Raw genomic sequence first — 12,561 nt, 5'->3', positions numbered from 1 at the left:
CAAACCTGAGCACACAAACAAACACACACACACATGAAATACACAAAGGTGGAACATTGGCACATGAGATGATTTTTGTTTGAAAGGAGTGTCTTCCATGTCAACATCTGTCAAACACCATCTATAATTGCATACATTGGGTCATTTGTTTTCGTGGTTTTGTTGCAGAAATGAGTTGATCATTGGATTAGTCCATTACCAGATAATTAAGCATCAACAATTTTGTTAATCTATTAATAAATGAAGTCACTTATTAAGGTAATAATTGCTTCTTTTAGCTTCTCTGATCTGATGATGTTCTGCTTTTCTTCTGATTTGTGCATATTAAATATATGTCCTGTTGGTTGGACAAGAACAACCTATTTGAGGAATGTTTCTGACATTTCACAGACTAAATAATCATAAAAACAATGGATCAGTTCATCTAAAATATACATAAGTGTGCATTAGTTGGGACAGCAATGATTATACACGTTTTATAAAACAGGGCATTCATTTATTTTAGGCTGGACTCGTAAAACTACATCTTGCACACGACTAACATGAACATCTGATGCAATTCAGTCCAACCTCCCTGCAATAAATGCTTCCTGTATATGAACACTATGATGTTCACTTTTAAGGGTATTTTTAAAGATGAATGGGGTTATTTGCTCTTGGATTAAAGTGTTCCTGATCATTTATCCCCTTCAGCAGAATGAATACACTGAAGTAGGCCTACAGAAAACGTCACTTCTGCTGTGTGTTTAGACAACAACAGACCTCACACCTGCCAGGGCACGAGTGATAAATCAGTGTCACAGTGGTTATCAGATGGTAAGGACAAAACCATATTGCCTACAAATCCAAACAAATTCCACAAAGCCCTGAAACAAGTGAAGTCCTCTGCCTGTGTCTTTGTTTACTGCAGCTCTGCACGTTAAAGAGTACATTAGGTTAATAGGTCACAGCGGTGGACCAGCAGATGCACAGATGTGCCGGCGTTAATTACCAATGAGTCTGTGTAATGGGAAACTCCGCCAATTACATTTAATTGTACCGTAGCTAAATCAGCCCGTCTCTGTATGTTCTTTAACACCCAGCCCCTGCGTTCATATTGGGCTTTACTCTTGCACGGCAATCCCCGGCTCTCCTCCCTCCGCACCGAGCCAAGAGAGGGAGCTTCCCCCGCCTAGAGCTCTCGCTGCCCGGCCTCTGGGCGCGCTCAGGGCCGTATGTTCGGCACTGATAACGCCAGGAGTTTAGCATGCAGAAGTAGGATCCGCGAATATTGCATAATAAGGACGGGACACCAACATCATGTGCGACAATGGCGCTTCTTATGAATTGTTAATGTTGGTTATATCTTCCCCCCGCAAACCTGGTGATAAAGGAGCGTTAAGCAGCTTGAGGGAACAATAATCTGAGGTTTAGGAGCGAAATCCCCAAACAACATCCAGCAACGAAGAGCTGCTTCTGTCCCGCTTTTACTCGATACAACCGTGCACGCGAATTGTATGTGGCTCATTTAGAAATACATGAGTATACGTTAAATAACATGGAATATCATAAACAGATAGGCTTCTACATGCTGAGCAAATAATAGGCCTACGTACTAAACCTACATGTCTTTCTTTAATATTATTATTATTATCGTTATTATTATTGTTATTATTATTATTATTATTATTATTATCATTATTATTATTATCATCATCATTATTATGATTATATTATTATGCTATTATTATCTAATTAAATAGACATCTAATGCTGAATTGTGAAAGATAGCGTCACATTTAACACAATATATGTAGCTTACTATATTACTATTACTTAAATAATTGATTAAAAAGACATAATCTTAAGATATTGTATATTGTTAAATAGTAATTATTATTAATTCTGCTTTTTTAGTAATACATTATTAATATTATTATTTATTTTAAAATATTATTAGGCCTACTAGTATTATTATCAATAGCTTTTAAATTATGTAAATATTGTTAATATGTTACTTACTACAAAATAGCATAATCTTAAATATCGTACTTTTACTGTCACTGTATTTTGTCTTTGTTAATAATAAAACCATTTAAAAATAACCGTGATAATATGAAATATGGAGTTTAACTTAAATGATCTTAAAGCTAAAATTAAACTACCTAAAAGTGAACAAATAGATTAAAAATAAGGGTAGAATTGTGAATAAACTGTGGAATAATTATATATAGTATATAACTGAAGGCAAAGGAAGAATAGTAGTTGCCATGGTCACCCCTTGCTTTACTCAGTAAATAGCCTTGTTTTTATTAACCCATAAATCAATAGGTTGCTTCCATGCATAATTTAAAAAGTGACCCTTTATTGATGCTTGATAATTGACAAATAGCTATCTCAGTATGAGGTTGGCCTTCACAAAACAATGTTTTTTGACATTTTATTTATAACATGTTTTGTAGATTTGGACACGGAAGTTAAATTGTAATGTATTGAAAACATAGAGCAATAACTCAAAACTATATTTTACCCTATCGACTAAATAAATTAATCAATGCCAACACATTTGACTCATTTCTTCGTGTCTTTACCTGAACCCTGGACTCCACGAGGTCAAGCCTGAGCGCGAGCGCCTCCCGCATGAACACATCCGGATAGTGACTCTCGTTGAAAGCCTTCTCGAGCTCCTCCAGCTGCCACCCGGTGAAATTCGTCCTCGTGCGTCTCCGTTTACAACCTGGACTGTCCTTATCCGGGTCTCCAGAATCTGCAGGGGTCGACGTGTGTTTTGTACAAGTGTGTGTTTATATTTGTGTGTGTGTGTGTGTTTTTGAGTGTGTGTGTGTGAGTGAGAGAGAGTAGAGAGAGAGAGAGAGAGAGAGAGAGAGAGAGAGAGAGAGAGAGGGGACTGTCATGGCAGGATTTGCTTGTAAAGCATCAGTTTTTGATGTAAAACATTGACCGCTGTCACACTCTTTAAAAATGTGTAGTGTCTCCTGAACTCTGAATACATCCTGTTACACATTGCAGGGGCTAAAAGTCACACATTGTAATGATATATTTAAAATGTTAAAAACATTTCCAATAATTGCTAAATTAAGTTTGGACTAATATTAAAGAATCAGCAGCCAATGTGAATTTCATCGAGATTAATGAAGAATTGTTGCCTTTATTTTAACCTCAAGTGCATTTGTTACAGTAAAGTTATTACCAATGAGCCTGTACATAAACTTTCCTTTCATGTATTTTTAAATTCACCAAGCTGCACAAACTTTTCAAACGACATTGTTTTCTCTGCAGACTGACTTTCTAGTTTAAAACCAGTCTCCAAAGGCGACATTGTTTTCTTTCAGATGTAATCTCAAAGTCTACTAAAACGGTCATTTTTGGCCAAATAACAAACCGCTTACACGTATTACACTTCACAATACATTGCATTGTTTCCACACAGCTGTGGTAATGAGACAAAAAGAGCCAGGCCTACCGGAGAGTTGAACTGCCCGCCGTCGGGCGAGAGCAGCGAGTTGGAGCTGACCACCGAGGCCGAGCAGGAGCCGTTAAGTAATCCGTCTATAGAGAAGGGGGCGGCGGCCGCGGACTGAAGCTGGTGTCCGTTGGCGAGCTCGAAGAGGTGGTGGTGGTGGTGGTGGTGATGGGGGCCGAGCGCGTACGGGAAGCCCACCAGTCCGCCCAAGGAGCCCTCCAAACTGGGCGTGAGGATGCTCGAGTACCCGACTGTCCATGCTCGCCCGGGCTGCGGCGGGGCCGAAGTGAAGATGCAGAGGAAGGCAGTGTGGCTGAACATGCAGTCAAAACAAAAAAAAAAGTCAGGGAGAGGAGGAAGAAGCTGCGAGAGAAGGGAGAGGAGGTGACGGCGGATGGGGGAGAGAAGGGAACCCAGGCAGACAGACCGTCTCCCGCGGCCACGGTACGGTCTGTAGAGAAGCGGCGGAGACCGGGCTATACGAGGTATTTCACGTTTACGGTCCAGCCGAGATGTCAACCCTGCTCTTTCTCTCCGCGAGCCAGCTCATTAGGACTCCTCCATCTGCTCGCGGGACCAATAAGAAACGTTAATCGCCCTGTGACGTCAGAGACGCGGTTAATGGAGTAACGGAAGGCAGAGCACGAGGAAAAGAGAGCGAGCAGTTTTTTTTTTTTCTTCTTCGCGGATCGATCGCTAATTACACCTGGCGCGGTCCTTTAATTCATCCCTGTCAAAAACAATGAGCACGAGGCTAAACTCGCGCGCAGAAAATAGCCAAGTGATTGATATGCCGACTCCATTAAATTTCAGGAATATAATCTATATTTATAGTCTATATATTTATTATAAGAAAACACGTTTTCTTCTAACTTTAAGAAGCAATGAAGCTTTCCTTCCTCCTCGTCTCTTCTCTTCTCACTCGTGCGTGCTGGCGCGCTCCCGCATCGTGTCTATGTGTGTGTGTATGTGTGTGTGTGTGTGTGTGTGTGTGTGTAAGTGTTTTACAGGGGCATTCAGGGCCAGATTGATCCAATAACAGCGCCTTTATCATCCCCCCCCTTTTTCCTGAGCTGTCACATCGCATTTTAAACTACAAGCCTCTCTCCATCTCTCAGGCACCACACACACACACACACACACACACACACACACACACACACACTGAGCCGTCCGACTAAAGCCCAACTCCTGCATCATTATCTCGATTTTTCACCTGAACAGCTTACACCAATGTTTAGTTGTTAACGACGAACAAAGTGGGTTGTAGCCTACATGATGTGACGTTTCCAAGAATCCAATACCTGCACATGCAGGCTCCATTCAGCCGGGCTGCATGCATCTTTACAGGACAACACTAGTTTAATTACATTTTTTAAGGAATCCTTTGCAACTTTAGCGTCTTTGCTCTTATCCTCAAACAGCATTATTGTAAAAGATAAAACAAGAGGGATGCATCTTAGAAGGTTTTATTAGCCTCATATTGATAATACAGCAGTTTAAAACAATTACAATAAATGCAATTTGTAAACATATCTAATTAACATTTATAATCTATTACATTTAACACAGGATAATATCATTTACAGAAACAACCTCACCTCGAGGTCCACTTTGTAGCTTTTCTGGAGCTTTAATTCATATCACATGGCAACAGGCCAAACTGCATATACTGATGAAGATCATGGGATATGATAGAAAGTACATGTACTATATACTATACTATAACATAACTATAATATATAACTATGGGTCTTGAGATGAGATTGTTTTGTCATCTATTGTTTTTAAAGTCAAGAATTAACTTTAAAACTCAGTTAGCAAAGAGATAGAAACAAATAGACTCAGTTCAGTTTAATTCTGAATAAAAGTCGCAAAGAACTAAAGTGGAGAGAAGTATAACAATCTTTATAAAGGTACAGTACGCTGCATAAATGCAGTCATGTTGAAATGTTTTGCTATGCTACTCATTATGATGCATAATGTTATTGATTTGTTGAATTGACATTATGATTCCTCCAACATCTGCTTTGTGGACTTATTTAATCAGGTAGTTTTGATCTTTTAGAAAAATAAAAGTCAGTATTTGATGCAGATAATAATAACCCCAGAGTTGTATCTCTATAAATCAAAAACAAACAGAGGATTACTGTTTTATATTTACTGTCATTCTAAATATAATATATTTACTCATACTACCTTTGTGTATAAATTCACATAATAATTCTTCTTTGTTCACCTGCACCTACATATGTCTTTCAGTCACTGCACTGACTCCCAATAACTGCATAAAACAACTTGGACTATAGTTAAAGCTCCACACAACAGCTTGCTTAATGTTGAATTTATAGACGAAAAAAACACATTATTTACATTTTAAACTGCATGTTTTAATCACAAACTCTCTGTCCTGTTGGTTAAAATGAAATGAGCAGGGTTACTTTGATGTTGTACAGAATATTATGTCAAACATGGATGTCACACAATATAAATATTGCATTTAAGTGGCTCTATAGGACAGATGTCACATTAGAAACTCCACAAAGACTCCACCTGACAGTTTGACACCTTTTATTACTGGATCTTAAGGTTTCTGTTCCTCCTGTCTTTTGAATAAAACCAACCACCCAGTGGACACAAAGCCTTACATGCATGGGGTCTCAATGGCTAACAAAGTGCAATAGAAAAACACAAGCACAGCTAATGGCGTTAGGGGGCCCTGGTGGTACTAAGTCAACCACGATTATTGCTCCACCATGTACAGTTTAAGAAACCTTTCAACCACCGTCGCGTGCAGCTCGTTGGTCAGAACAAGCATGACATGACACGTCTTTCTTTACTTCTCCTGCTCTGACTCCTAAAATAGACGCTCTAATAAATAATAATCTCTCAGAAACGGCACAGAATCATGCTCAAGAGCAAACAGGGCCAGTTGAAAAACCCTTGGAGATAGCGTTGAATAATTTGAATAAATTGACCCAGAGTCCACACAGATAGGAGAAGGGCACGGCCCTCAGGGCGGGAAACCCAGAGACACTCCTGACTTACTGTAGAGGATCTTCTCAGAGGGTTCGTCACCACACATTCAGTGGGGACGCTTCTTTAAATTAGAGTCTACATTCAGGTTAATAAAGATATCACATGTGTATCAATACACAGTTACAGAAAACACTTGAGTAGCTAACAAAGCATGCTGGTTTTAATCCCTGTTCGTACTTATACCTGTGGAAATGAAATGCATTATAATGTGTTAACCCTAACCCTAACCCTAACCCTAACCCACGTAACTGTAGAGAGCTGCGTCTGAGGACGACGTAGTGACGTAGTATACAGAGCGATAAAGAGGGAGGATGTTGGGTGGATGGATGGGTCAAACCAACACACTTTATGTTAACCTCGATGCATTTTAACATACTTTTGCTACAGAGCTTACGTACTCAACTAACGCCATGTACATAACAAACCAGACCTTTTCTAAACACCACAAAGTTCTGCACTGCTCGCGATCTTCCCATCATCATCAAACTTTACGTAAGTTATCCTACAAACCGGATGAGGATACGTACGTATGTCATCACTTAGTAGTCTTTATACTTCACTCAGACTTTTGTACTTGCATGTCGTACATTTCCGTTTGTTTTCGTGTGTGTTTGGAACCAACCTCCCAGCAGGAGTGGGATCAGCATACTTGACGGACAGGTCCGCACGACTTGACCTTCGCGTCTGCGACCTACGGTCACCAATGAAGCTCTTCTCTGTGTCGCTCTGAGATGTTTACGTGTAATCCGGAGAAGCAGAATTCAGCAGCTCCGTTAGCTTGTACTTCAGCACAGCTTTGAGCGAAGTAACGTTTCATGCTAACGTGATTAGAAGGACAATGCTAACATGCGGATGTTTGGCAGGTATAATGTTTACTATGTTTACTATCTAAGTATATTTTAATTTAGCAGGTATTTGGTGATAAACCAATGTGTTGGGTAGATAAAACGTGACCAGATGATGGCGCTAGATGAAAGGTTAGGGATCACCAAAGTTAAAATAGCTCATTTATTAGCAATCCATCCAATAGTTGTTGAGACATTTCACTCAGAGCCACACAAGTCAAAGGTTAAGCAGGGATCACCAAAGCCTTCAGGATTGATCTAATTATGAAATAATCCATGAATGTATGACATTCACCGCTGGTAAGGCTAATAAAGCCATAAAAATAACAAATGTGGTTGTTTTTCTTTCAGAATATAAGTTTAAGCTTTTTTTTTAACAACAAACAATGCCTTTTTCCAATCTCTAACAAAGACATTTCCAAAAAAAACCTGAATACAACATGTAGAAATGTTGAGCAATGTGCTGTCTGGTGGAGGTTTAAAAAAAAAGAAAGAAAAAAAAAGAGATTACTGCAATTAAAATGTGAAGTTATCCTATCGAGTTGAGGGTCTTGTCTAATGCAGGGGAAATGGTGCTCGAATTGAAGTGTGTGTTGGAAAATGAAAGGTTTGGAAATTTACAATCATGGCACAGGCCAGGAGCAACCGAGTGTCCAGGTGGACATCTTTGGGGAAGCGAGGGAGGGAGGGAGAGGGAGAGAAAGATTATACATATAAATTGTAAACGGTGTCGCAGGGGCCAAATCTTGCCCGAGGCGGTGACTGCTTCATTTTGTGTTAAATTTCTTGACAGAAAGCCACCCGCGTGCTGGTGAATACTGAATAGTAATCAGAGCTGGTTGAATAAGTGCCTCCCCCTCCCTCTTCCATTACTGTGAATTAATTCGACTTTATTTATCCAATTTCTGGAGCTGACAGAATGTTAATTTGAGTTGAGATTTCTCTCTGCTGTTCTGCCTGTGACCCGTAGCCCTGGGATTGGCGTGTTGTAATAACCTGAATCTTTCACCAGAAGCTCCGATAATTGTTACCTTATTAGCATGTAAATTGTTTAATTAATATTATTATGAAGAACCATATAATCCCTCCGTTACTTGACCCTGAGTCCACACACGAGCAGGCTTTTCTGCATTTCAATGTCTAGTTTTTAAATGGACTCTTTAATGTTGGCTGGTCGTCGGGTTGTTAAAAAGCCCCCCCCAATCTCAGAGCAACTTTGAACGGCTTGAGAGGCGCTTTTGATGTCACCCCGTCTCTATATCTCTCTTCTGCTCTCTCCATTCGCTTTTTATTTCTTTGCTGCTCTTTCTGGTGTGTATTTATTTCCCATTTTTGAACATCAAAATCCAACGCCTTCTTGTCATTTGCTCAAAAGCTCTTTTTTTTTCAAAGCCCCCCCCCCCCCCCCCCCCCCTTTCTTCCACTTTCCCAGTGTCTGTGAGAGCCAAACACATGCAGTGCTCGATGAAAAGCAGCCCTTGACATGAGGTCCTGAGAGACCGCAGCATTTAAATTCGCTTTTCTTCCTTCCTCCTCCTTTTTTCGCTGGGCACGAGTGACATTGTCAGACGTTAGCTTTAATTAATTTGATAATAAGATGGGCGAGTCGCACACAAGCCAGGGTTCGGCTTGCATTGCCTCGAGCCTTCCTCCCCTCTCTCATCTGTGTGTGCAGACAACACAACCAAACCCACATAAAACCCAAACCCGGTTCTAATGTCTGTGCTGAAGTATTGTGAACATGGAGCTGCAGCGGAGCGACGCAACAAACCTTCTGTATATCTAGTGATCCTCCTGGGATAACATGTTACAATAAATACGTGGTTAAAACCACCTGTAGGGGGCGCTCCTGGTGACATGTGGACACTGCTGCAGTTGATCTCTGACAGGAGACATGAATGTTTGAAAAGCTGCACTTTGGTTCTTGTGATATTCTAAGTGGCGTTACGAAAGGAACAGGATTGACATGGATGTTTTTCATTCCACATATTTCGAAATGATTTGCGAGCACAAGCCAAAACGGTCCAAACGAGATTCCTTCACTTCGTGATCGTTCTTATTTTATAATTCATTGTTGTTTGGTTGTTTTTCCTTGACTGCAGCTGAAGTGAGTACTGATGTGAAGCCTGGTGCACACGCCCTTCAGAAGTGTCTGATGCCTCTCTGCAGGTATTAATTGCATGTTTGAGAGTAAGTTCTGCAGTTGAAACAAACTAAGGTAGTAACCTGGGCAGTGATGCGTATCACCAGTAAACAGATCCGACTGTTTAAACTGCATCCTTCATTCCTCTAATCTTCTTTAAGTCTGTCGGTCTGTTGTCCACCATGTTTGGTCCAAACCTCAACAACCATTAGAAAGATCGCCGTGAAATTTCGTGCAGACATTCATGGTCCCCAGACGTTGTATCCTAATGACTTCGGCGCTCCCCTGACTTTTCCTCTGGCGCCACCATGAGGGTCACACTTTTGCAGTAACAGCCTACATCAGGACACAGTTTGACCAATCACAGTCTCAGAACCCAACAGCTATAGGCTGACGAGGATCTTAGCTTTGAAAACTGTCGTAGACTTCGTCTCTCAACTCCAACTCCAGGACGCTCCGGATATACTGGCTACCTTGGAATCCCCCCCCCCCCCCCCCCCCCAAAGGCTTATGATCGTCAGACCGATAGCCGATGGATTCCAGGATCGGCGCTGGGTCGGTCGGTTTGCACTGCAGTACAACCAGAGTGTCACACTGCCGCTGACCGAGCAGCTCCACACGAGGAGGTTGGAGCTTTAATCTTCGGTCACCGAGGGAGGGGGGAGTTAGACTTTTTACTTCATCACCTTTTTTTCCTGCTAGTTCAAAAACATTCCAATCACAACCTCACCTCCCTCGTATTTACAGCCCACCACCACCTTTATATGTATAAATATATATATATATATATATATATATATATATATATATATATATATAAATATGTCTGAAGAATCAAAGCTACACTTGTGACCAAGTTAGCATATAAGATCCCAAAATAAAACCATTTCTAAGCTATTCAAACATTTCTAACCTTCAAAGGTTTGTGAGTATTTAAGGTTGATGTTTGATATTTATTTTTAAAATCACTTAAGTTTAGGGGAACTGTCTCTCACCAAAGGTCACCAAAGGTCCCTCAACAATCAAGTGTAGGTCCTTCACACACATTCACGTCGCCATCCGGACGTGGAAACACTTGACGGAACACAGAAACATAAGAATCTCTTTTGAGCCACACAATCCTCGATATGCCTCTTGAGACGAGGAATCAAGTCATATTTATATTTTAATTATCAAACTAAGGTGAAACAGTGGAGAGTTAATTACTCAATTACTGCCTACAAGTAAATTTTTAACTATCCTGAAATGAGGTCAGTCATTATTTAGGCGATTGGCTGATAATTAAGAGTCTAATCTAAATGAATTGTTGGAAGGTTTTCTGATCCTGCAGTGCGCTTTGTGCAGCCTGAAACCTGGAGATGCCTTTCCAATTAAAAGTGAAGGGATTTAACGTATTGATGTTTTGTTTTTTCTCCACAAATCTCTTTCCTGACTGCTAATGGAAGCTTTGATCATTTAGAAAAGGAAACCATTTGCAGCCGAGTGTGTTTTAGCTCCTTCTCTGTAATTATGAACTTCTCCTCCATCTCATTATGAGAGTAACTCTTAAAGAACGATGTGAGGAAATGCACATTGTGATTGATTTAAAAAGGTGTTTCCTTTAACTCTCCTCTTGTTTGATACATTAAACGTTATGCCTTTGTGTGTGTATATATATTAAAAAGGAGTGTAACAAAGCCGCACTTCCTCTGGAGCCATAATTCCATTTCAATTAAAAGTAACTTATCACCTTTTTCCTAAAACGTGCTTAATATGCCAAAAATGTTCTCTGCTTGAAAGAGTCCAAAATGCCGTTTTAATTGTTATCAGCGAGTCGGATCTCCCCCTCACTCTCCCTCTTTCTTCTGCCCCCCCTCCCTCTTTTTTTTTTTCCTTGGCTGTCTTGGCACAAGCCACACGGAAATAGACCTAATTAACCCCCCTACCCCACAGGGAAATCCACTATGCAAATTACCATTTTCAAATAAAGTAATGATATAATTTGAATGGTGACGCCAATTTTTCATGCACTGGCTCGAAGTATTTGCATACACATTTAAACAGCCCAATCAATACTTTCCCTCTCATCTCTTCATCATCTGGAGTGTGTGTGTGTGTGTGTGTGTGTGTGAGTGTGTGTGTGTGTGTGTAAGTGTGTGTAAGTGTGTGTAAGTGTGTGTGGAGGGGAGGGGATGCTCAGATCTGATGGGCACAGACGAAGAATGGATCAGGCTATTCGGCCACTGGCTACTGGAGCCCAACAAAACCATCTGCCGGGAGTGAAACGATGGAGGGGTGTCAGGAAGGAGGAGAACATACCCCCACCACACACACACACACACACACACACACACCCAAAGAGCTCAGCTTTTAAAGCCGCTCTGTAAACGAGGAAAGATGTTTTAATTAGGAAGCAAGTTCACGCGCATCTCATTTAAATCACTTTAATGAACAGCTCAGTCAGAGCGGCGCGTGTGCACCCAAATACAAACACGGAAGCAGTTTGACACAAAAGGTGTTTCCTTCGGTTCAGGTTCTGTTTTCTAAACTAGCCTCATGTCCCAGGTTTACAGTATAAGCACCATTTCAGGTTAGTATTTAAATAATGTAATTGGCACTGCCTCACGTGTGTCCGCATCGCGATCACACGTGGGGGGTTGTGGGTTCAGGTACACGGGTGAGAAAGCTGCACTGTATCCATTGTAGGTTTCCTGAGGAGGTAATGTGATGATTCATTCATAATTATTCCTCAGAGGGATGTGTAAATACATCATTAAGACACATAGTTCACACGTTAAGGCTTTATATAGAGAGGGATAACACTGTTTTTCCATATATTAATGCTTAAACCAAAAAGTTAGTGAACGCCTGCAAAGATCTATTAATCCTCATCCACTGCTCCACTGTGACACGTGTTCTGTACAAGTCCAGATGCAGAGTTCAGTGTGTTCAGTGTGTTCAGTGTGTTCAGTGTGTTCAGTGTGTTCAGTGTGCTGCTCAGGGGAAAAGAGTTCATATTGTCATGACTGTAAAACCAACATAATTACTTGTATGGTGGATTAAATGAGTGTAGCAATGACTTTGCTCAGTCA

General features: G+C 40.7%; 1 pseudogene; it reads right to left on the bottom strand.

The window, feature by feature from the left end:
- LOC115007015 (homeobox protein unc-4 homolog) overlaps nt 1-3,722 on the bottom strand; it is a 6,811-nt pseudogene extending 3,089 nt beyond the window's left edge.
- Between the last annotated feature and the right edge of the window lie 8,839 nt (nt 3,723-12,561).

This window comes from Cottoperca gobio, chromosome 1 (assembly GCF_900634415.1).
Source record: "Cottoperca gobio chromosome 1, fCotGob3.1, whole genome shotgun sequence".
In the NCBI taxonomy this organism is placed as follows: domain Eukaryota; kingdom Metazoa; phylum Chordata; class Actinopteri; order Perciformes; family Bovichtidae; genus Cottoperca; species Cottoperca gobio.
Note: the sequence above shows the minus strand (reverse complement) of the source record. Positions and strands in the feature narration are given on the sequence as shown.